This window comes from Melopsittacus undulatus, chromosome 8 (genome assembly GCF_012275295.1).
Source record: "Melopsittacus undulatus isolate bMelUnd1 chromosome 8, bMelUnd1.mat.Z, whole genome shotgun sequence".
NCBI classification, from domain to species: Eukaryota; Metazoa; Chordata; class Aves; order Psittaciformes; family Psittaculidae; genus Melopsittacus; species Melopsittacus undulatus.
The window spans coordinates 27,960,100-27,986,741 of record NC_047534.1 but is presented as its reverse complement, the minus strand read 5'-3'; positions in this window follow the sequence as shown (position 1 = coordinate 27,986,741).

The window sequence follows — 26,642 nt, the reverse complement described above, 5'->3', positions numbered from 1 at the left end:
TGACCAGCAGGTTGAAGGAGGTGATCCTGCCCCTGTACTCTGCTCTCAGGAGACCTCACTTGTAATACTGTGTGCAGTTCTGGTGTCCTCAACAGAAAAAGGACATGGAACTGTTAGAACAAGTCCAGAGGAGGGCCACGAGGATGATCAGGGGACTGGAGCACCTCCCAGGTGAAGACAGGCTGAGAAAGTTGGGGCTGTTCAGCCTGGAGAAGAGAAGGCTGCATGGAGACCTCATAGTAGCCTTCCAGTATCTGAAGGGGGCCTACAGGGATGCTGGGGAGGGACTATTCATTAGGGACTGTAGTGATAGGACCAGGGGTAATGGGTTGAAACTTAAACAGCAGAGGTTTAGATTGGATCTAAGGAAGAAATTCTTTACTGTTAGGGTGGTGTGGTACTGGAATGGGTTGCCCCGGGAGGTTGTGAATGCTCCATCCCTGGCAGTGTTCAAGACCAGGTTGGATGAAGCCTTGTGTGATATGGTTTAGTGTGAGGTGTCCCTGCCCATGGCAGGGGGGTTGGAACTATATGATCTTGAGGTCCTTTCCAATCCTAACTATTCTATGATTCTATGATTCTAAGAACGTGACTAAAGGGGCTACAAGAAACCTGGAGAGGGGCTTTAGGCAAGAGCCTGTAGGGACAGGAAAAGTGTGAATGGTTTTAACCTGCCGGAGGGGAGACTGAGACGGGATCTTAGGCAGAAGTTCTTCCCTTTAAGGGTGGTGAGGCCCTGGCACAGGTTGCCCAGAGAAGCTGTGGCTGCCCCATCCCTTGTAGTGTTCAAGGCCAGGTTGAATGTAGCTTATGTATGAAGAAAATCAGGTCCCCATGTTGTTCAGACTAAATCTGAACCTGAATTCATCCTCATTCAAACATGTATTGAAGTGGGCTCACTCAGGATGTTATGCAAGCAGTATTTAGCTCAGCTGTAGAATGTTGGGTCCAGAAATTTTAAATAAAGAAGGATTATTATAATCTAGTTTCAGATATAAACACAGGTTGTTAAAGTAGAACTCAGGATTCCTGAGCAGAGGTGGTTGAATTGTTACCTCCCCTACAATTAAATTCTTCCTTCTAGGAAAGAAAGTTGTCTATGTTTTGAAGAAATAGAAGGAATTTTAAGATTTTCCAACTAGAAGCTTTGCTTAAACAAAGTGTGGGAACCTGAAGTCCAGTGCCTACAATCTCAAAAGAAGTTTCCAGTGCTTCTAATTTCCAAGCTATTCCCAATACCTAATTGGAGTCAAAAGGAATAAAAGCCCCACAACAAACAAGTGCTGAGATATTCTAGTTGGGTTACAAATAAGCTAGAATATTTGAAAATCTTGAGGTTAGCAGATCCAGGGGGGATCTGCTGCCCATGCTGCCCATGCCAAGATACATCTCAGATCCAAGGGCAAAAAACTTGACAACCTGCAGAGCCTCACCTCAGGCAGACCTCTGACCACTTTCAGATGCTTTGCCAAGACCCTGGGTCCTTGACCCATACTTAGAGCTTAAGTTTTGCAGATAAACGTGTGAGCCACAGACATCAGAATCCCAGCTGCAGTACAAACCAGACTCCAATACAAAGCTGCATGAAATTGAGCAACACTTTTTAAGTGCTTTCTCATTCTGAAAAATTTGATTAAAATATATTTTGTCATAAAGGAACTATCTTTACTCTCGATTCCTAGCTCTTTAGATACTGTAATGGTTTTACATTATTGTTTTACATGATCTCAGAGGGGAAGTCTAACAGTGTTTTGTAGTTTCAGAATATAGACTTTGTTAAGGAGGGTCTAAATATAGTAACTTGCACTTGCATAGTATCATATAACCTGCTGTCGTAGCAAAATATCTGCTACATGTGAAAAGTCTTGATTAAAATTAAGAATTTTGATGCAGAAAAATTGTTAATCACCTGAGAGAAACGTACTCTTTAGTAGATATCCCTAGACATTAGCCCAATAGGATTTATTGAATTTTCATATTTCTGTAGGGATTTATCAAATATCCTTGGTAAATAAACCATGTCAGTCAAAGTTTGGTTGTATTTACTTCAGTTACATTTGAGGACTGCTGAGAGACAACTTTTAGTCTTTAAAAAGGTAATATTTTTTACTCTTGCTTCAGCAATGAAGTCTTAACTACATATTACCATTGAAGGTTACCACTGTGGCAACCTGCAGCACCAGGAGCTATATACTTCAATGCAAGATGAAAACAATTATCAAAACCTATATTCACTTTTTCTACTGAAATAATAACTGCACAGATCTTGCCCTCAGTTTTTGCCAAGGAGCTGTGCCGTTTTCAGATATATTGGGTGACATGGTCTTGTGTGAGGCATTCCTGCCAGTGCAAGGGGGTTGGAATTGGATGATTTTAAGGTTCTTTCCAACCCAAACCATTCTATGATTCCATGATTCTACATCTGAGGTAGGCAGGCTAAAGTCTAAATTTGCAAAATTGTATTCAAGCTACATGAAGTGAGAATGGTCTCAGCTAAAAAGGAGGAGACACATGATTTATAATTGAAGTTAAGCCTGTCCAGAAAACAAGGCAGAATGGGGGATAGAAGTAAATATGCTCAAGTCCTTTATGATCTTTGACAGCCTAAAGGCTTATTTGCCTGCTCTGCTGCTGATAATTCACTCAGCATGCTGTAGAGCATCCTGGAGTCCTTTTTCTGTTAAATATATATAGAAAAAAATTACTGTCTAGTTATTACTAATAATCAAATATCTCCTTGACAAGGCTTATAACATCTGCTATCACCTGTAGCAGTAGGATAGCCTCATGCATGTAACTGCCTCTGGAACAGACCACTTCCTGTCAGCTGCTGTTTCAAATGTCCTGTGCAGGACTACATAATTCAGAAGGGCTTCTTAGCATTTTTATTCTTGAAAGACCATTAAGGAAAGCTATTTACATTTACAACATGAAGCTTTTTAGATTACTATTGTCTGCAGTCTCTAGCTGAAGAATAGCATAAAAAGTGTGCATCATGCCGCTTAGAGTTGATGAGTCCCTCTAGTCTTTTAAAAGATAGTCACCCGTAAAGGGTGGGAAACAACAAGAATCTGGGATGGAAGAGTAGAGTTACGGAACTGGACTCTGTGGAACAAAAGTATCTGCTCACATCTTATGTTCATACTTTATTTAACAACATTATTTAATAAATTGAAAAAAAGAAAAAAAAAAAGAAGAAAATTCAGTCTTTTGTCTTACTGGCAAAATCAGTCATGTTTCCTGATTTGGTACTGGTCTCAAAATTCCTTTCAGATTCAGGTGCTCTCTAAAGTGGATCCTTTAATGTCTAAATCTCTAAAATGGACCCTTCAGTGTCTAAATCCTTACCTCTTGGTATCACAAATGTTAAGTGAGATAGCTATAAGCTTTAGGAGTAATTCATTGTGCTGCAACTTGTGCTAAGCCTTTTGACACATTTATCAGGTTTCATTATTTTATTGCTATAAATTTTTCCCTGCTTTAAATGTAATTTTATTTTACAAGGACTTTTTGCTTCTTTTTGTTAGATTCTTATGTATTCTGAAATAGAACTGTGCTCAAGCCCAAGCCCAAACACACGTAACTTCAGGGAGGTTCAAATCCACAGCTAAACTTTCTCTCCCCCCACCTATCTCCTTTCCTTCTTTTACCTAACATCACTTTGGGATCATACTAAGAATGGCAGAAAAATAGTGTGGGGTAGAGGATAGCATTGACAAGGCTTTGGCCATCCTAAAAGGTAGTATAAACAGCTCACTATGTAAGTATACTAATATTGAAGGGGCTCTGTATGCAAAGGGGTCTACAGAGACACTAGCAACCTGCAGGAACAGAGAGTTTCTGTGTGAAAATTACCTGAAATGGAGTAGGATGAAAATGGCAAGCCATATCCATAAATCATAGGATAGGCTTAAAAATTAGAACTAAAACTCTTTTGATGTCTTCTCTCTTGATTTCAAATGTTTAGAAGTCAACCATGTCCCGCTATCCACCCACGCCACTCAAACTAGTGTTTAAAATCAAAGTGACTAAAGTCTTTTTGCTTTTAACAGATACTAAGTTTTCGTTTTAAATTATTAAACTCTCATATATTCAGCGGACTAAATTTCCCAGAGCAGAAACTTTAATATTGTAATAAACAACACAGATCACAATGAAATAGTGAGAATTGTGAGTACAGAAATTATTTTGACTTAGAAGTCACTGTTAAGATTTGGATTGGAAGATAACAGAGTTGGGAGACAAGTCCTTGGTTTAAATGTGGGGTGCTTTTTTTTTTCTTTTTCCTAGTGCTAGAATCTTTTTGAAAAAAAAAAAAAATCCTGCCTCTGCTAGTTTTCCAGATAGGAAATATAACAGTTCATACTTACTTTTCATTCACAGTACAAAGGAACGGTGCCTGAAGTTGATATCCAGTAAATTACATACTTAAAAATAATTTTCATCTACATTTTTTTCCACATTACTGGTAATAGTGTAGTAGTAATTCCTTCTTCTTTCTGTTTGTTTGCTTGGCTAACCAGAAGGCTTTCTATACTCTTATGGCTAGGGAACTGATTTAGACTGCATATATCCAGATTCAGCTCCTTTCTGCACCTGGCCCATAGTGGCCCTAGGTGAAAATCTTTGAGCCAACTGTAAAGGAACAGGAGCCTCAGCTTCCTGCTGTATATGCCAGGACTTAGATGGCAGAAGACATACGTTATCTACCTCTTTTTGACACTACAAAGCTAAGACTTTGGTTCTGAAGACACGCTAGCATAATCCTTCATTTTGCAAACATTCTCCAAAGCTTTCTTTTCAGTTCTGCTGTGGAACAAATAAAATAAGAATTGAAGACATCGTTGTAAGAGAATGGAATTTCCAGCTTTGCTTAGCGAATGCATACTTCATTTCCCTGTGCCCTTCATTAGTAGCTCTTTGTAGGAGTAGATAATGAGCTGCTATTCATATGGCACTTTGCAAAGCATATAAATGTTATCTTTTATGGGAATAAAAAGAGTTTCTGAGTCCATTTTGAAATGAACATGCTATTTTAATGAAAAAAGACGTCAGTACTGGGGACATAAAGACTGTAAGTCTGGAACAAATTCATCATTATAAAAAAATGTACCCATTTTTACCAGCAACTCTCCTTCACTAAGTCAATCTTTGGCATAAGGTTGTTTTACCTTGGCAAATTTACCTTGGTTTCACACCTTCACTAATCTTGTTCCCCTAGGACAGCGTTGTAATAAGAGTGAAGTGTTTTTATTATTGCTTTTGTTAATCATGCTTCCTGCATCCTACAAAGTGCTTCTTATTCTAAGCTGTGTCAGAGTTATTGGGGAATTAATCAATACTTGTTCCCAATCATGATCACAGCTGTTAATCACAGCTGTAATTACCAATTGATTAATTAGCGCAGCCCTGCTCAAAAGTCAGGGGTCATTAGATTACCAGTACACACACCTTTAAATTCGGCCCAATATCCACCAAGCTCTGCAATTACATTTCAACCTACCATAATTTATTACGCATTGCTTTTTATTAATAACTTTTTTTTATTATAGTATTTTCCAGTAACCTGAACTGGATTCTTAGTCTATATATAGTTTTTCATTGTATTCCTACTCAAAATATAATAATTCACTACAATTCCTATTAATAAATGATGATAAGGTCAATGAAAATCCAACCTGTATATGTTTAAGGACCTTGCTTTGAATTATCCTTTCAGTGTGATAAATGCTTTAGCTGAAGAACAACATTTGGGTGTATTCCAGAGGCTGATACACTGAAGTTATTTACTTTCTTCTGCTACTGAACGCAATTTATATTAGCAAAGCAGCATTTCATTCTATTAACTTAGGTACTGGCTTATTTTTACTTGCATTGCATACCATTAATTGCTAATTCATTGACCTTTATTCTCTATAGTTCCAAGAAGAAAAATCTCCATCCATTGCCTGACTTTTTAACAGAGTGAAAGAAGCTAAGTTACCAGTTACAAGACGAATTTCTTTTCTTTATGCTTTCTTATTACTTAGAAGACTCATAAAACTTCTTTATAAAATCACCAGCCTGCCTTCTGCTCCCATTAATCCATTAGTCACTTGTATTAAAATTCAAAGGTCAATCATAAGGCCTTGTTTCATCTGCCTCCATTTAGACACATACTGCTACTACACCTTGATTTTTTCCTCCTTTTAAGCTAATTTTGGCTGTTTCATATTGCCTTGTTACGAGGAAGGACAGCCCCTGTGTCATGTGTTCAGCAGTAGCTCAGGCTCTGCCAGGGAGGAGGGAGAGATAGGGCACCTGGTCTGGGCTAGTCGGGGAGGTATTCCATACCACAGCACGTCCTGCTCGGGGAGGGGACTGGAAACTGTTCAGAAGGGAAGAGGTTAACATTTCCTCCGGGCTGGGCTTGGAGTGGGAGCTGGAAGTTGGCCAGGAGGGGAGGGGTCAGCTCGCTCTCTTCCGGGCTGGTCTCATTTCGGCGGGTGGTATCGTATTTTCTCTCCTTGTTTATTTCCTCTAACATTGATTTGTTAGTGGTAGCAGTAGTGATTTGTGTTATACCTTAATTGCTGGACTGATTTTACCTCAATTCGTGGGAGTTGTATTCCTCCAGCTCTCCTCCCCATCCCTCCGGGAGTGGGAAGCTGGGGGGGGGGGGGGGGGGGGAGGGAACAAAGGAGTGTGGGGTACTGCGGGAGTGAGAGAGCGAACTGTGCAGGTTTGGTTTAAACCACGACACCCTGTCAAACTACTCTTTCCTTATCCCATCTTTCTCCTCTGACTCATGCAAACAGCAAATTACTATGGCACTTGCTTGAGATCAGTCACTGTAGGAAGCAAAATTAAGACTCCACTGATCAAAGCAAAATTAAGGCTCCACCAGCCCCTATCAGCCTGGATTTTCTGCATAGACTGCAGGTCGTGTGGCACTTCTTATGTCCATAAGTAATCAGACAATCTTTCTATAAACTGGCATTTAGTTTTCATGGCACCTTCTGAATTACATTTCGTCAGTCTCTCACTAACTTAGTGCTTGACTTTGAATAAGTCCTTTAAGGTCTAATACTATGAATTCTTATTCAAGTGACTAGTCCTTAATTCTGTGCAGCTATACATATTTGATGATTTGATGCCAGCAAAACAAAAATCATCTGCACTTCTGTGTCTCATAACAACTAATGAAAACTATGCAAAACCTGTAACAGGCTGCTACAATACATGTGGAGCTCCAGAACTAGCACAGTCAGTAGGCCCCTGCATTTGATCCTCTCACCTCGGAAGCTTTGATCCCAGACATTGCCAATCTCTAGTTCACTTCTCCCTACAAAACCTCTTTGGCACAGAGGTTTTGTTTCCCTGTCAGGAAACCAATTCTTGCTGCCTTGTGCTGTTGGTTCTGCTAACATAAGTGACGTCCTGAAAGTTTCTATACTGCAAAAATCCCTCTTCCATGAAGAGTCAGGGTTGGGCTTAATACTTCAGAGGCTGTTCTCCATCTGAGACAGCAGAAAACCGAGGCAGCTAGAAGAGTACTAAAAATAGTCTCAGTACTTTATGTACCTCAAAACTCCAGTTGATCTTTGGATTTTGGAATACAACTTTCTTTGGCAGGAGGTGCTCACCCCACAGCTTCTCTGCCACTGACATCTCTACTCCACAGTGAGCTTTTCTTCCTCTTATTTCCTCTACCCATCCTGCTCTCTCCTTTATAATCACAAGTTCCTTTCTGTCATCGGATGCAATCAGTGATCTGTTACCTAGTTACCATCTCCTGATAACGTTTACATGTGGGAAACTTATGTACCACTGGTCATAATCATCTTTTTCTGAAATAATGCAGTATTTGAATGTATCATTACCAATTGCACATCTCATCTTTCATTATCTCCAAGCAAAGCACAAGGATTTTTCCTATCAGTTCCTATGACTTTATAGTGTCAGAAAAGAACACTGGTGAAAACTAGTCCAATGTTTAAACTAGTGTGCAGTGCCACCAGTCCTGCCCAGCAATCTGATTAAAATAGTACTCTGCACATACACATATCTACCTCCCCTATTCACCCTGAGGAATCAAAAAAGCCTCAGCCAAAATGTAAGTGCAAAATATTCTAAAGGAACCCACTGTTATAATTAATTTAAAAAATAGAGCAAGAAAAAAACTTATTTCACTGTTTAATTCATAAGCTATATATGCTTTGTGGGAACAAAAAGTATTGAAAATGTAATGACTGAATCATTTGAATTTCTTGATAACTTTTCACATTAAAAGCAAAAAGCCTTAGCATGGATAATGGTGTCTTACAAAGAATCCCCAAGGAATTAGGGGCTATTAGCCAGGTGCTGAACAGCTTTGCAAAATATCTGTGAGTTCTGAAACTGTGCTATGTCTGCTCTCCTCACTGAATCTCTGCTGCTGCCACTGCTGTCTGTCCTAAGTGCTGTCATTACAGCTTGCAACTTGCTAAGCCATGAAGACTTCAATGCTCCTGGGAGCAGAATAATAAAGGTTATGCATTGTTAAATGTATGGCTGATTCAACTTCCATTCCCTTCAGTACAATTTCATACCGGATGTCCACTCAGCTGCACAGGGTAAAATAAAAGGGGATGTTTTCAAGCAATATCTATCTAAAGGATAAGGTGTCATGGTTTCTTGGCAAATGATTGCTTCAGTGGCAGAGAGTTTGACTTTCAACAGTTACAAACCAGCTGTTTCTGACCCTGAAGCATAGCAGAGTTAATTACTGTAGTAAACAGTTTGGAGCAACTCATTTATATTGTGATGCGTTAGTTGGCATATGAAAGATTTGTCAAAATCATAAAATCATAGAATGGTTTGGGTTGGAAAGAACCTTAAGATCATCCAGTTTCAATCCCCCTGCCATAGGCGGGGATTCCTCACACTAGACTATGTTGCTGAAGTCTCTGTCCAGCCTGGCCTTGAACATATTTTAAAACAGCTCCACCAAACCCTACTTAATTTTCTAACTCAGCTTACTTTATCTCTTGTCTTTAGTTGGTACTGGTACTAGGGATTTAAGAGAGCTTTTTTCATTATTCTAAGGTTGGCAATCCCCGCAATTATTAAATAAGAATGAAATTTCTTTGACATTTTATATGCACAATTCATGTATGTATAATTTACAATGGATTATCAGAGAACATTAAATCTTGATGGGCAGAGCAGAACAATAGATAGCGTGTTCTAGAAAACATCTCAGCAACTCACTTTCCCTAGTCCCATTTCTATTTCACAGTTCCCATAGCAATTGCTACCCACATGTTGAGAAAATTAAACTGAGCTGTACTAAGACACCACCAGACTGAATCTGTGCATGGTGTTTAACAAAACTTTATTGGTCTGGAAGTTTCCACCCTGCTTCTTCAGCTAAGCTCATATTTTGTGTTACATTTCACCAAATTCTGCATACGTAACTGAAATATTGGAGCCTATCCATTTAAAATGCTCAAATTAACTTGGACTTTAGATGGATCCTTGTCGGTTGTCTCTATCTTCATTTAGTAGCCATTTGACAGATAAGAAAAGAAAAAGAGTATTCACAACAGTAAAATGAACATTTGTTCCTACCAGATCACACTGTAAGACTAGATAGCTGAAAATGTGAGATGGAAAAAATAAGTCAGTTCCTACTTACTTTGTTGCTATTTCAATTCTCTTTTTGTCTTCTATATGCTAACTATCCCTCTCCCCCTCTGTTCTTCTGCAGGTCTAGAAGCACTGTTCTTCTGGACCTTACCTGCTCCTCACAATATTATGCTGTGTATGATACTTGTTCTAAGAAGTGAAGTGATCCTGACTGCACATACCTCGTCAAGAGGTCTCAAGGCACCATGCAATTTTTTCCAGTGAATAAAACATCATAAGCTTCAGTCTATGAGCCAAGCCTCTCTGTTGGTCTTGGTTGATGTCTGCCTAGTGGAATAAGAGTTACAGGAAGGAAAAATAACCTTTCTCATTTTCCTGCTTAACAGATATTTTGGAATACCAATAAAAAACTAGTTTACCACTTTCATTTACCAGAGCATGGCACTTTATGCTTTGCTAATCTGTATAACTCGGTTTTGACAGAGCTCATCAGCTCTGTTTTATAGACAAGATGAACAATAGAGCATATTTCATATAAGAGAGTAAAGGATCCAGATTCCAAATCATGGAATCCCAGACTGATTTGTGTTGGAAAGGACCTTAAAGCTCATCCATTTCCAACCCCCTGCCACGGGCTGGCACACCTTCCACTAGACCAAATTGCTTCAAGACCCGTCCAACCTGGCCTTAAGCACTGCCAGAGATGGGGCAGCCACAGCTTCTTTGGGCAGCCTATGAAGTGTCTCCACCACCCTATTCTTGGCTACAGTTAGGGGATCAAAAATGTCACCATTAACATAAAAAATTAGGACACAGACTTTGTCTTCATTTGAGAACACACACTCTAAGCAATGTGTGTCCAGATTTAACACAGGTGTGAGCGTCTTCCTTTCACATCAATTCTAATTAATAGAAACCATGAAAATGAGACACGAGGTCACCTTTTTAGCAGCTAAGGTGTCAAAGTCACTAACTGATTTGATAAAAATGGGCACAGATGACTTCCTGAGGCTATTTTCAACCCATTAGGTATTCTTATGCATATTTTAAAGTGAAATTTAACTTTTCATATACCAGAGTTCTAGTATTGTCCATTATTACAAACACAGCATGTAAACAGAATAAGAAATAAATGGTTTAGGGTTAAAGTTTCATAAAATTATATCAGAGGAGATTTCTCATGTCAGATTTTTAAATCAGAGAGGCTGAGGAAGGTTTGTATGCAAATGTCTGCAGTTGTAGAACATGGGGTTTAGCTGCCCTAAGGTGAGAAAAATAAGTTTTTATTAAGTCTGTTGCAGTATCACAGAGTAAATGTAACAGTCCTATAAAAGACATATAGAGGGATAACTTCTGAAATACATAGTTAATACAGAATCATAGAACGACAGAATAGTTAGGATTGGAAAGGACCTCAAGATCATCTAGTTCTAACCCCCCTGCCATGGGCAGGGACACTTGACACTAAACCATATCACCCAAGGCTTCACCCAACCTGGTCTTGAACACTGCCAGGGATGGAGTATTCACTACCTCCCTGGGCAACCCATTCCAGTACCTCACCATCCTAACAGTAAAGAATTTCTTCTTTATATATTATAATTATGCTCTGACAACTGCTGCAATATCTGTACTGATAGAGAGCTGGGTCTGTGAGGATGTGCCTGGTGCTCACATTATTGTAATTTATCTTACAGGAATAACAGCTGTACTATTTGATTCCTGGAAGGTGACTTCCAGTAAAACAGTAATCTTCAGAAGCAGCATAAAGCAAGCTTGTTAATATTCAAGAATCAGCTTCTCTAAGCTCAGGAGCACTGCATCCCAACAAAGAGGAAGTCAGGCAGGAATGCCTGAAAGCCTGAATGGATGAACAAGGAGCTCCTGGAAAAACTCCAACACCAAATGGAAGACTACAGAGTATGGAAACAAGGACAGGTAGCCTGGGAGGAATACAGAGAAACTGTCCAAGCAATGAGGGATCAGGTGAGGAAAGATAAAGCTGTGACAGAATTAAAACTGGCCAAGGACATAAAGGGCAACAAGAAAAGCTTCTCTAGGTATTTCAGTGATAAAAGGAAGACAAGGGGAAATGTGGGGCCTCTCAGGAAGGAAATGGGATTGCTGGTTACACAAGACATGGAGAAGGCTGAGGTACTCAATGACTTTTCTGTCTCGGTCTTCACTAGCAAGAGCTCCAGCCACACTGTTCAAGTGACAGAAGGCAAAGGCAGGGACTGGAAGAATGAACAATCACCTGCTATAGGAGAAGATTAGGTTCCCGTTAGATGGAAGAAGGTCCATCTAAGGAACTCGAAGGTACATGGGATCTGACAAAATGGTTCCTGAGAGAACTGGCAGATGAAGTGGCCAATCCACTATTCATCATGTTTGAGAAGTCATGTAGTACAGCGAAGTTCCCTATGAGTGGAAAAGAGAAAACTTAGCCCCCATATCTAAAAAAGGAAAAAAGGAGGACCTGGAACTATAGGCCAGTCAGTCTCACCTATGTGCCCAGCAAGATCATGAAGCAGATCCTCCTGGAAACTATGCTAATTTACTTGGAAAATAAACAGGTGACTGGTGACAGCCAGCATGGCTTCACTAAGGGCAAAATGTCTCTCTTGTGAGACCTTACCTGGAGTACTGCATTCAGCTTTGGAGATCCAGAAGAGACCCTAGAAGAGGGCCACAAAGATGCTCCGAGGGCTGGGGCATGTCTCCTATGAAGGCAGGTTAAGAGAGCTGGGCTTGTTCAGCCTGGAGAAGAGAAGGCTCCATAAGGGGAGACCTTAGAGCAACTTCCAGTGCCTAAAGGAGCTACAAGAAATCTGGAGAGAGGCTTTGGACAACGGCCTGTAGGGACAGGACAAGGGGGAATGGCTTTAACCTGACAGAGGGGACATTGAAATGAGCTCTTAGGCAGAAGTTCTTCCCTATGAGGGTGCTGAGGCACTGGCACAGGTTGCTCAGACAAGCTGTGGCTGCTCCATCCCTGGCAGTGTTCAGAGCCGGGTTGGATGGGGTTTGGAGCAACCTGGTCTAGTGGAAGGTATCCCTGCCCATGGCAGGGCATTGTTACTGGACTAGCTTTAAGGTCCTTTCCAACACAAACTCAGTCTGGGATTCTATGATTCTAATCAGAAAAATGGGATCAGTGTACCATAAGCATAACATTTTAGATACTGATTAAGGAATTAGATCACACCACTCCCATAAAACTACCACAAGGATTAAATCATGACCAAGTGAGCAAACCAAGCAATAATTCTGTTATCATTTTCCCTTAGTAGGGTCTGCAGATAAGTTCTACAGACTTCCTTAGGAACCTTCCTAACACATACTCTCCAAGGCATGGCAAGACTGCTCAGTGAATATACTTTTTTTATCGATTTATGGTAAAAAATGACTATTTACAAGATACAGGTATGGAAAACAGCATTATGTGTGACTTGCTATGCTGACATACTATCCTGGGAATGCTTCTCTGTCACATGGTGCTTTGCTTTCTGACAGAAGACACTTAAGCAAAGACAAGAGATACTATGGATGTCTTTTAACTTATGGAAAGCAAAAAATTCCTTATAGAATCATGGAATCAACCAGGTTGGAAGAGAACTTCATCATCAAGCCGAACTGTTGTGGTTTAAAACCCCACCTCAGTCTCCCTTTTTCCCCCCCAACTTCCCCATTCCTGGAAGGATGGGGAGGAGAACCGGAGGAATATAACTCCCACGGATTGAGATAAAAAACCAATCCAGCAATTAAGGTATACCACAAATCACTACTGCTACCACTAATAAATCAATGATAGAGGAAATAAACAAGGAGAGAGAATACGATACCACCCACTGAAACGAGCCCAACCCGGAAGAGCTAAACCCCCCCCTTCCTGCCAACTTCCAGTTTCCTCTCCAGGCATGACGTGCTGTGGTATGGAACACCTCCCCAACTAGCCCAGGCCTCTCCTCCTCCCTGGCAGAGCATGAGCTCAGAAGAGGCCTTGGACAAACCAAACATTTGAGCATTAACTCAAAACGTACGTGCCACCAGCAACCGCTCCCAGCCCGAAAATCAAAAACACAGCACCGCACCAGCTACCAAGAAGGAGAAAAAAAGACTGCTACTGCTGAACCCATGACACCAACCTTTCCTCCAGCACTGGCAAGGCCACTACAAAACTAGGTCACTGAGGGTCTTGTGTACACGTTCTGTGAACACTTCCAGGGACAGTGACTCCACCGCTGCCCTAGGAAGCCTGTTCCAATGCCTCATAATGCTTTGTGAGGAAATATTTCCTAATCCCCAGTCTAAACCTCCCCTGGCACAGCTTGAGGCTGTATGTCTGTAATCATCCTACTTCAAGAGTCTGTGTAATTTGTATGTACAAAATTATCCCTTTGTTTTCCTTCACGGCACGTAAAGCACCAAAGGTTGGAATTATTTCTACAAGGTGCACTTTCTTCTCAGCAGCTTCTGCTCTCTTCCATGTCCACATGTTGTCATGGCAAAGCATGGCCAATTAATTTTTTTTTTTTGGGAGAGGGGGAGCAGGCTTTTCCAACTGACTAAAATAAGTTTGCATAAAAAATTGGCAAGTACAGACTCCTAAGTGAGATTCAGCTGGTACCTAAAGGCTTGTAGTAGCTAACAAAGCAGACTATGGCAAATGTGTAAGGAACATGGCATTATTAAATGAGCCTGAAGAATCCAGTCACCTGTGTGCTTCTGTGCATGACATTGATGTCAAGGCCTTACATTTCTTAGAATTTTACTAGATATTCCATGAAACCCCATGTGGAAGATCTAAGTACTGTGTTTGCCAGAGAGATTCTACTTGCTGCAATAAAAAAGGAGGTGAAGCAGAATTTGGGAAAAAAGTATATTCCTAAGAAGTTTTCTTTTAAAATCCCCAAACACTGGAAAGCTACTTTCTGCAACAGATAGAATAAAAACTTTCTAGTAGAAGAGAACTGATGGTTTCAAAATCAGTGGTGATGATAACTATGGTGTGACTGACTCCTAAATTTGATTTTGAGGCAGCATGGGACATATTGCTTCATCAGAGTCCTCTAAGAAACCTTCTTCCTCTGCATGCTGGCCAGCAAAATCCTACAATCTGTCCAACTAGAAAACCCTATCATACTTATAGCTTGCTTATTATGAAGACATGTTTTCTGAAGCATTGCCAGTAAGTACTGCCCAGGTTATTTTCTGACAAACTGCCATTCTGTACAAATAAAACAGCAATCCCTGATAACAAGCAGCAAACTATTAATGCTCCTGTTGTTATCCCCTGCCACACCATTAATCACAAAGGAAATTCCTTTGACATTGTTCATGTTCAGTAACTAATATTTACTCCTGCATAAGAAAGCTTGGTGATGTTAAAACCACAATGCTGATTTTGTAAAGTTCCCACCAAAGTACATCTCCTTGTTTAAGGAGAGAGGAAAAGATGATAGCACAGAAAGTCTTAGGACAAGTGCTAAACCAGTTTTCAAAAGTAGCTTCTCATTCTTGCTTGTCCATCATAAAAAATACTCAAGCCATGTGAACAGAAGTGCTCAACACTCAGTGATGCTAAACATTTTTCCTACTAATGTTACCCTGATATCTCCCTTTGCTCACCTGTAGAGTAAACACAGTGAGTTGTATGTTGGTATGTGTACTGTGGTCAGTAGGACTGATGTGCTATCTACCGGCATGATAGTGTGTTTGCTGTGCCACAGAAATGACAAGCCAATAGGTCTAAGCAAGTCACCTGTCTTTATGCAATTCTTTGCATCTCCACGCATTTATATTTAGCAGTTAGATCTTCTGCTGCTTAAAGAAAATAAAGATACATGGCCCTTTTTATATACAGGGCTCCCTGCAATTCCATATTAGTCAATGCAAAGGATATAACTGAATGATAAAGTAGCAGCAGTCATTGCTTGAACTACTTATAAGTTTCATTCATCTTTATGTTTAGGGCTGTCAGGCTTTTTTCCCTCACACAGAAGGAAAGAAAAAACAAGACTTGGTGCTTGCTCTTCCGAAGAACTGTGCAAAGATTAACAAAAGCCAGATGGAAAATAATGATAGAAGGAAAAGGTCACAAAAAAATTAAGATTCAATGCAGCTTTAAATGTATCTCACTCCTATAAAAGTGTGAGAAGATTAGAAAGAAACTTGCACTGAGGCCTTAAATATGTTATCACTTACTCTCCAGCAATGTGAGTGTAAATGTGAGAAAACCTGTTGTCCTGATCTGGTGGCATTATGCTCTCCTGTTGCACTGGTGTGAAGTAGCACAGAATTGGACAATATTAAATTCAGGTTATTAAAGACAACACTCTAACAGATATGGTGAGTGGAAACATTATTTTTAAGAGAAGTAAAACTGAGCTGAAAAAATAGTACCTCTATTATACCTAATAATAGTACCTCTAGTACCTAACACCTAGAAAACAGGATGAATCTGTATCAGGAAAGGTATTTTGTACCTCGTTTCCCTATTGTTTCTCAAAGATAACTGCAACTCAAGTTGTTGCTTGTAAGCAACCTAAAATGAAAGTCCAAAATTCATGAAAGAACGACCCATGGTTAAGCACCACAAATCCAGTTTCCTTCTCCATTGGCAGCTCAGAGAAGGATACAGGCTGCCACAGAGCCCTCTGCCAGATTTTTGTGTGTTTTTTGTGAGAGAGGTCCTGGCACCCCCTTGGTACTGATGCAATCATTGTCATAATTCCATGTATTCAATTTCTCCAATGATTCTTTTCCTTTGGATGAAAGACAAGATGGAACCAGTCTCTGAAGCATCTGGAGCATCACCTCATCAATAAAACTATTTCAGTAAGATGCCAAAACTAATCTTCATATTCACAACTCCTGACTTTTGAAAAATCTGCATCTACTTTGAGTCCAGCTGGCTACTCAGGTCATCATCTGTTGAAGAAAAAGATGCCTGCAGACAGAAGCTTGGCCATCACAGTGGCTTTCTTTGTTATGTGTTCAGTAACACTGAAAAATTTGCCGTTTCACTCAGCTTCTCACTCCCAAATAAACTCTCAGGTACTCCAAGGGGAACTGTTGAGCTTGTTAATATTGTAGCACTGGCAAAGACAGATAAACCTCTTTCATTCACTTCAATTTTTTGGCAACTAAATCAGATCTCCATCTTCCAACCTTATGAATTATACCTTCAAGTATATTGCTGTTTTGTTTTTTTTTTTTCAAAGTCATCAATTTCACATGATTTCATTTCTAAGTGTCAAACAAAACAGCGTATAGGATGTCACAGAAACGAGAGGCCAGAATTACTGTTTTCAGAAATTTGGCTAAAGATGCATGTACTCTGCTCACAAGGAATCTGACTGTTTAACTATTTAAACTGTTTAAACAACCTGACCTGAATACAACAGTAGAGCAGAAATCAGCAGACTTTTAGTTGCACAAGGCTCTGTCAGGCAAATGCCTGAAGCACATCTTTTATTAACAAGGAAAGGTAGAACTATCCTACTGTGTTGTCACTGTTCACAGATGTGTGACAAGTATTACAAGATCCACTGCAAATTACCATTTCCACATTCACGTCATCTCCTATTTTCTCTGCCCAGTCACTGTGAGGCAGCACAATTTATTCCTCACCATACAGACCACTTTATTCTAACTATTAAATTATATTTCCCATTTGGATTCTCATATCTAACAATAGTCTCATTTGTTTAAAGACAGTTTCTGCATACCTCACTGAAAAATGACATTTACACAGCCAGAGTATTTAAACACTTTCCCAACCTGGAAGATTAACCCATTGGCTCTGTTTGTGTATGTACTTATGTATTCATACTATTGTTATTTAAGGCAATGGCATAAGTGACAAGTACAAAATATTTCTGATTAGCTGTCATGATGACTTTAAGACTTTTTACTGCACACTTTATACTCATTTCATCTAATTTAATTTCCCCTTCTCTTTCTCCTTCCCCTTCTCTTTCTCTTTCTTTTCCTTTCCCAACTTTTTTCTTCTTTTTTTTCCCTGATCTCTCTCTGCTTCAGTCTCCTCTCTCTTTTCCTCTTCCTGTCCTCTCTGTCTCTTTCCCTTTACCTCCACAGACAAACAGACTTTGGATAAGCAAGATTGCACAAAAGAAATAGAGCAGGACTTTATCATATAACAATAGTTTTCCACATATCAATTAAACTTCTGCTTTTTCAGTGTACATACCTCTGCAATGACCTCTAAAATTAAAGATCACAGGCAACAATCCCTTTTTAACATTAAGGTACAAACATAAACATGGAGCAGGATCTACTGATCTACTAGTAAAAATCCATTTATGGTCCTTAAGTTGCAAAGCATTGACCCAGCTGCTTGACATCAAGCAGGTATGTATTCAGTGGGATTGATCTAGAAGGAACCTATTTTTTCATTAGGATTAGTGGCTAGTTACTGATGACTACCATGTTTTTCCCTCTTATGAGGTTGTAAGAATAACGTGAAGACACCTGGAAAATTGTCAAGAAAAAAAAAAGTACAATTACAACAAAAAAAGTCCAGCTGACTTTTGTAGTAAAGAGGTGAATGAGTATAGAGACTGTCTTGTTTCGTTTGAACTTGCAGTTGTTAGCTTATTTGGACTTGTGTGTTATCCCTCATTGATACTCAACTTTGCACCTTATTCTCAAACATGTCTGCAGCCTACTGGGTACTCCTAAATCAACACATAACACACTACATGGCTCCACACCCATAGACTTCTGAACAAGCTAGTAGGGTAATCATACATAAATGATAACTTCTTCAGTTAGGAACTGATATTTGTCAAGAGTAATGGCCAGTTTTCCACAACACTGATGATTTAATGGAAAATATAGCCTTTCATAAGAAAACATTTCCAGTAAAATTTGTAAAGTGATCACTTCTTTATCATAAAAACAAACTATAATGTTTGGTTTGGTGTCAGTCTACCTTCAGACTCTTTACTGACCTAAGTAGTCACAGTGCTTCTGGGGGAAATCTGTTTCTTGACCCCATGTCCATATCCCCCCTGACTTCCAGTTAGTAACACAGCAACTCAGCTTAATATTATGTGGAAAGTGGATGCATCAACATTATAAAATCAAAATATGTACAAAACCTTTTGTTTCACAAGAAATTATGGCATTTCATCACTTCAGCTTGTTTTTTTTTTTATTAAAACAAATGTAGAAATATCAAAATTTCCAATGGGAGATATTTTTAAATTCTATTTGTTAGCTATCCTCAAAGACTTAAAAAGGAACTGAAGGGAATACTTAGAAACATGATTTAGAAATAAGTTCTGCTCTGACCAGGAAGCGAGAACCTACTCTAACATTGGACATGCTCAGCCTATAACTCATAGCATATATGAGCTAGGAGGTCATAGGATGTCAAACAGCTGCACTTATCTGGCCCTTCACCTGCTCTTGAATGCTACTTTTCTCTTCTAGCAGCAGGCTTAAGGCTAGATAAATAATTCCAATGGTGACAACCTGCTCCTGGCTGCCTTTTCCATCATTCTAAGCTTCACTGCTCATGAGCTACACACATTCAAGTGCTCAGACAAATCTCTGGGAAAAAAAGATGGCCAAGAACAGACCACTTGTCACAGCTAGAACCAAACTCCTGCCATGGGGAAAGACACCTTCCATTAGACCAGGTTGCTCCAAGCCCCATTCAACCTGGCCTTGAACAATGTCAGGAATCGGGCAGCCACTGCTTCTCTGGACAACCTGTCCCAGTGCCTCACCACAATCACAGGCAAGAACTTCTTTATATCTAACCTGAACTTCCCTTATTTCAGTTTGAACCCATTACACCTTGTCCTGTCACTACAGTCCCTGATGAAGAGTCCCTCTTCAGCATCCTTGTAGGCCCCTTCAGACACTGGAAGGCTGCTCTGAGGTCTCACACAGCTTCTCTTCTCCAGATGGGAAAATACTTCCTCTAAAAGGACTCTCCTTCTGACATTTTTGGCCTTGTTTGTATACAACAGCACAAAAGAGAAGCAGGCTTGACAAAATCCTAACAGTAAACACTGAAGACACTCAAATGGCTCTTTAGGGCATCAGAGTTACCAATTCTCAGGGATGGAAGGAAGTAAGCATATGCCACTGCCCAGGTCAGATTGATCAGACTCAGGCACACTACATTGTCAGGCTGACTTCCCCAGGCTTCAGCAATCCAGAGGCACACTGGTCTTGACCTTTATTAACAAATGAAAGGAAACATATTCCGGTAAAACATGGGGCTGAATTATGGAAGAAAATAACAAGTTGCCATTCCAAAATCAGGGAAAGGGAAGCCCAATGGGAGGTTGATAAAATTGTGCTTCAGTTTAGGGGTGAAATTCAGCTGAATTGGTTGTGCGAAGGAAAAAAAAAAAAGAAGCTACTTATTTTTTTTGCCAAAATAATCTTCCTGTAAGAAAGATGGAAATATTTCTGAAGGACAAAAGGGGTGGTGGCCACATTTGCAGGTCACAGATTTAAAGTCTGTGTTGGAAGGGACCTTTAGAGATCATCTAGTCCAACCCACAAGATTGGAAGGGGTTTCTATGACTCACATACTCCACATCCCTTGACTTCTACACAACATGTGAAAATAGGGATTTTAAATCCCAGTCTATTCAGCCTTCACGGCACCACTGAGCCTCCTCATGACCCTTCCGTGCTTCAGTATTATATGTCTGCTGGGTCAGGAATGGGGGGTCTCCAGCTGAAACCACTTCATACTCTCCATTTACTACCCATTTCTGTTTACAGTGATAAGTTCATTTCAGGTCTATATTACGATTAAGATCCACAATGATAAGTTCATTAGAACACATGTTCTTATGTACACTGGACAGGGATACAGCTGACCTGCTTTAGCTCAGAACAGTGCAATGTCACAAGATGTTAATGACGGGCAACTCATTTTCATTTAGCATGTTCTATAACATGAATCATAGTATTCATGTCAGATTCCTCAGAGTATGAGAGTTTCAGACACTGATTCATGCTCTTACCTGAGAGCACTGCAACCGCTATTTCATGTCACCTTGAGTCCCAAAAGGAGTAGAGATTCAGCAGAAGCACAGAAGTTCCAGTCAAAACATCGCAGAAAAAAAAAATAGCAAAGAAAGAGCAGTTGGAAAAGGCAAGTAGCACTCATGCCTCCCAGGGCTTAGAAAGACAGAGTCAAGGACTTTTATGCTTCTCATAACACTTGCCTTTCATTCAAGTGAAGAGAATCCGAACAATCAAATGAAAAGTTATGACTGTAAAAATCACCCCATGACCCAGGTGTTTGGTTTTTTTTTAAATGTAAAAACGAAAATGTCTCATTTCCTCTGGTAAATGAAACGTTCAAAAGTAGTTTGAAACAGCTAGTTCAAGTGGAAATGAATAATCTTGCCTAGGTCACAAACTGACAGTAAATGTTTGTTGCATGCATGCATAAAAGAAAGATCAGAGATTTATTTTATAACATCGCAGAACAATTTATCTGTTTCATAGACTCATGAATATTTGAACTGAGCATTTGTGACTGAGACAGCAGCCTGAAATCTCAATTTCCTGTTATTTCCTCCAGTAATTGTGGAACGTTGATGCTTACCTTTACAAGGAAACAAATCTGTTAAGAATTTTATCCCTATATAAAAAGTGTGTATATTTACCATGCAAAAGAGATGAAGCAGAGTTTGGATTTTATCCTGAACTCTTTGAGGTAAGAATGTTTGGTAATGCAGGAGACAGGAATGTGAGACAAGATCTACAAATGTGGAGTGCTCTTGTGTCTGAAATGCTGCTAGATTGTTCTCTTATACCCTGAATATTTTAGACTGCTATATGTTGCCATAACAAAAGGGAATGGAAGACAGATAGGCAGACTGAGAGAGAGACAGAGAGACAGGCAGGAAAGAATAAAGTTATATATACCAACAGCAATGAAATGGGATCCACTGGATTGTATAATACGCACAATATAACCCACGAGATTATAAATACAGCTGTGTCAGTACTATAGAGATGAGTTGGGGTGTTTCTCTGTTGCTGGTAACTTTTCTGCATACAGCAATCTGATTCTGAGTTAGAAGCTGATTCGGAATACATGCAATGTGCTAGGCTTGTATTTTCTGAAATCATAATGAGAAGAGGCATACTACAGAAATACAAACAAATGGCCACCTAGAGGTCACTTTTCTGCAACAGCTATTTATAAATGCAAATGGTAATTAGACTAGTCTGATGTTTTCTGTTATCACTGAATTTACGAGGATTAAATTATTCCTTGAGTTGAACGTAAGATCCTTCTGCATTTCAACCTCATCCTCTAAATCACGTTTTTCAAAGTTCTGATGTGAGGTAATCGACTTCCACTTCTAGGTAGCACAACGTATAGAAAAACAAATAGTTCCCACAAGCTTTAGCAATTTCATCTCTTCACTCTTCACACACTGTGATGAACTACTTCTGATAAATCACACTAGCATTCCTAATGCAGTCATCCTTGTTAAATAAAACCTGTGAACAGCAGCTCTGAAACTTACATTTGGTACACTTAATCTCATTTACCTGTAGCCTTAATAACAATAGACTTCAATCTATTGACGTGATTGCATCTGTAGTCTGTAGTAAGACAAGAAGTACTCTCATGTTAAAGAGGGAGAGTGGATGACTAAATACTTAATAACAACTAAGTGGAGATAAAAAATACTACCCTTAACCCTTTGTCTTTATTTCTGCATTGTTTTCATTTTCATTCACACTTAACTGCAACATTTCCTAGGATTGAGAGTTACTGCGTATAGGACAGCCAGGTAATGCTTCTTGCCCAAGACACTTTGCAAACCAAGGATCAGATAGAGAACAGCAAAGGGTATATAGAGTGAGCAAGGATGATTTTGGTAGAGAAAGTAACAGTACTGGGAGTGAACAACTTGTTTTTTAAGCTTCAAAGTTAGCACCCTGCTGAGGCATTTCACTTTCCCGGGGCACTTGCACAGAGAACTGATGCAGCAGGTTATAGCTGCCTTACAAAAATAAGTTTTTCTTTTGCAGTCTATGGCCTTGAGATTTCTCTGTTGTAATCAAACAAGCAAAAGCAGCCCTGAGTATTAGATTCTGCACCATAAGCCAGCCTCTAAAACTAACCAGTTCATCACACTGCCTTTCACCAGCCTATTTTGTTGAACACAGGTAATGAAACACTGGCACAGGTTGCCCAGGGAAGCTGTGGCTGCCTCATCCCTGGCAGTGTTCAAAGCCAGGTTGGATGGGGCTTGGAGCAACCTGGTCTGGTGGAAGGTGCCCCTGCCTGTAGCATGGGTTTGGAACTGGATGATCTTTAAAGACCCTTCCAACCCAAACCAGTCTGTGATTCTATGATCTTTCAGAATGTAAGCCAGTGGAGAAATCAAACTGTACTCAACACAGATATTTACTGTCAGAAAGGATTTTGCTAGAGCTGGACTTTATGAGAAGTAAGAGCACAAGTATGACACTAATGTGAGTTGCTAGATCTCATGATTCAGGTCACAAATGAATATATTATCATTTATTTTCCCTTTGCTGAAACACCAAGTATTGTTCACTGACTTAATACTGACAAGAAAACATGCAATACATTAAAATGTATTTATGGTAACCACATTAAATATAAAATCCAAAATGAATATGATGGAAGACTTTAGCAAAACCTTTGGAAATGCTCAAAACTTGTTCACAGAAGGTTATCCAGATCTGCAGCTATTCGCAGCACCATGTTAATGAGTAATGCTCTGATCAGGATGAATCTATGCCACAGATGAACACATCTGCTGAAATCTTTGACTGCAGAAGTCCCCATATTTCTCCTCTTGAAAATGATAATTTTCTTACTATATTCTCCAGAAGGCAAAGTCACACACTATTGTGCTTGAAAAGCCATTAATGGGGTTCTTAAAAAAAATCTCACAAAGCTGTAAATGTGAGTGTAGAATTAGAAAGTGCTGACACCACTGAGAAAACACTCAGATGATCAGAAGGTCATTTTTCTTCACAATCACATGTTTTTGAAGGGATTCACAGAAACATAACTTCCTTTTTATTTCTCTTTTTGACTGACACATTTAATTTTATTTTGAAATTATACAAAAAAGTAGCATGTATCAAGAAGGTGAAAATAATAATAATCTCCTTTTCTATCCATAAAACCAGTGATACTGGGTTCTAATCATACAAGAGTATGTGCAGTCATCTTCCTTCTCAATCTTGATTATAGGTTCAGGCACTTTTGTGCCCTGCTGACAAAACTTTCTCCTAATTTTATTGTTTTTTCCTGTTACACAACATGATTAAAAAGGTGAGAGAAAATGTTCGCTTATATGAGTACTTGTTGCACAAATCACATCAGGTACTTGTGAAAGAGAGATTAATGCCATAGTTTATTTTAAAACTGGAGAGAAGCAGATGTAGCTAGCTACTAATTCTATTCTTTCCCATCATTAAAGGGATAGGGTGGCTCAACAAACCATGTAGAAGAATCCAACAAAACACTTACTGGAGAGAATTAAAATAATTAACTCACTTACTAGTAAGCACATAAAAACTGATTTTCTAGAGAAACTTCATACCCTTTGGTGTACAGAATTGGGTAGGGGACAAGAAAGGAAGTCAGAATCTAAATGAAGATACTGTGGACCAACAATATAAAAAACAAAATATGATTTGCCTTAGTGTAAAAGGCATTGAACAAATACAGTGTCTTAGTACAAAAACTTTTGAAGAGTATATTGTCAAAATAATTAGTTGAACACCAGTTGCCATGAATTACATAATGGCAATGGATACAAATCAGAGAATTACACTTCCTGGGGTTCTAGCTTAGTTTTGTTCCACATAACTAATTTTAGAATGGATGTTCTGGTACAAGACTGAGCAATGTGTAAAATAGAAGACTTGTACTATTCCCAAGCAAAATTTCCAGGTGAATTGCACCTTTTTTTTTTTTTTTATTTCATATTGAGATATGGAAAGACATATTTGTAAGTATTTTTCTGTGTCTTCTTGTTCCTGCCCCACTTGGATACATTTGGGTCATACTTGTTTTTTTCATACTACAAGAATTATGACTTTTTTACATTTGTATACACCACTGAAGATTATAGGGAAGTGCTACACATGTTCCTTTGCAATGAACTATAATTTCATGTCAGAACTAAATGCATTTTAGCACAGAAATGAAGGGACCTTGAAACTCATCCAGTTCCAACCCCCTGCACAGGCAGGGACACCTTCCACTAGACCAGGTTGCTCCAAGCCCCGTCCAACCTGGCCTTGAACACTGCCAGGGATGGGGCAGCCACAGCTTCTCTGGGCAACCTGCACTGGTGCCTCACCACCTTCACACTAAAGAACTTCTGCCTAAAATCTCATTTCAATGTCCCCTCTGTCAGGTTAAAGCCATTCCCCCTTGTCCTGTCCCTACAGGTCATTGTCCAAAGCCCCTCTCCAGATTTCTTGTAGCTCCCTTAAGCACTGGGAGCTGCTATGAGGTCTCCCCTTAAGGAGCCTTCTCCTCTCCAGGCTGCCCCAGCCCAGCTCTCTCAACCTGTCTCAAGAGCAGAGCTACTCCAGCCCTCACAGTATCTCTGTGGCCTCCTTTGGTCTCACTCAAACAAGTTCATGTCCCTCTTGTATAATTGTGATTGAATAGCATTCACTGATTAGCAAAAGCAGACTTGTATTAGGCACCATTCAATTTGAATACAGTTAAGTTAGCTTTAGTTGTATCGACAGCTGTTTTGCTAATGAAACCGACTTCTTTTCTCTCTACTTGAAATACATCTCAGAAGCTTTCGTGTGGTTTTATATTTTTTTGCAAAGCTCCTGTCAGCGAAGGTATTTAGTACAAATTAGCAGTTCGGTCTCAAGAGAGCTGCTGTTTTCTTCTGGTTATGCACTCCTTTCCAACCCTACTGGCATATTTTAAAGCTACATACAGAAAATACCCAGCATTTTGTTTTAAAGTGGAACTACAAAAAGAAATTATTGCATATTATTTTACCTATAATCTTTCTAGTTAGGATTTTTCATTTTTTTTAAATGAGAGGAAATAAACAAAACATATTGCAACATATTTCAAACTGTAAGCTTTTCAACAGCACCATTATCTTTTTTTCCCTCCTGAAGTCCTAGGAGCAGAACAGCCCTCAAGTGCTGTGTAGGGTATTTTGTAGCCTCATTTATGTAGAAATTAATCTCACCTGGCAAACTAAAACCAATTTGCTATTCCCAGCAGCAATGACCTAAAAAGTCAGCATTAAACGGTATTTGCTAGACATTTTATAATGTAATCAGGCAATTTTATTGATGCTTGCTGCTGAGAAGGGCAGAAAGGTTCTCCCAAGGAAAGAGGTGGAATCTCAAGTTTCAGCAAAAAACTTAAGCAGGTGATTATTTAAAGAAGTGTTTCAATTTCAGCAGGTGCTTATATTCTATCAAAGTAAACTGGTCTCCAAAAATGGAGCTCAGTGCTCTGCTAAAGCTGGGCTAGCACCCCGATAAAAGCCTAAATTTGGAAACACATTTCTGGCTTTTTATGAAGGTCTTTGAGAATTTCAGAGCCCCTGCTAATGTGTTAACTTATCTGCAATGAATGAGAACATTTGCCTCCTCTGTATGAAACCTCCTTGGCATATGAATTTAACATTAAAAAAAGATAAATCTTAGAATCATAGAATCATAGAATAGTTAGGGTTGGAAAGGACCTCAAGATCATCTACTTCCAACACCCCTGCCATGGACAGGGATTCCTCACATTAAACCATATCACCCAAGGCTTCATCCAACCTGGTCTTGAACACTGCCAGTGATGGAGCATTCATTACCTCCATGGGCAACCCATTCCAGTACCTCACCACCCTCAAGGTAAAGAATTTCTTCCTTAGATCCAATCTAAACCTCTGCTGTTTAAGTTTCAACCCATTACCCCTGGTCCTATCACTACACTCCCTAGTGAATAGTCCCTCCCCAGCATCCTTGTAGGCCCCCTTCAG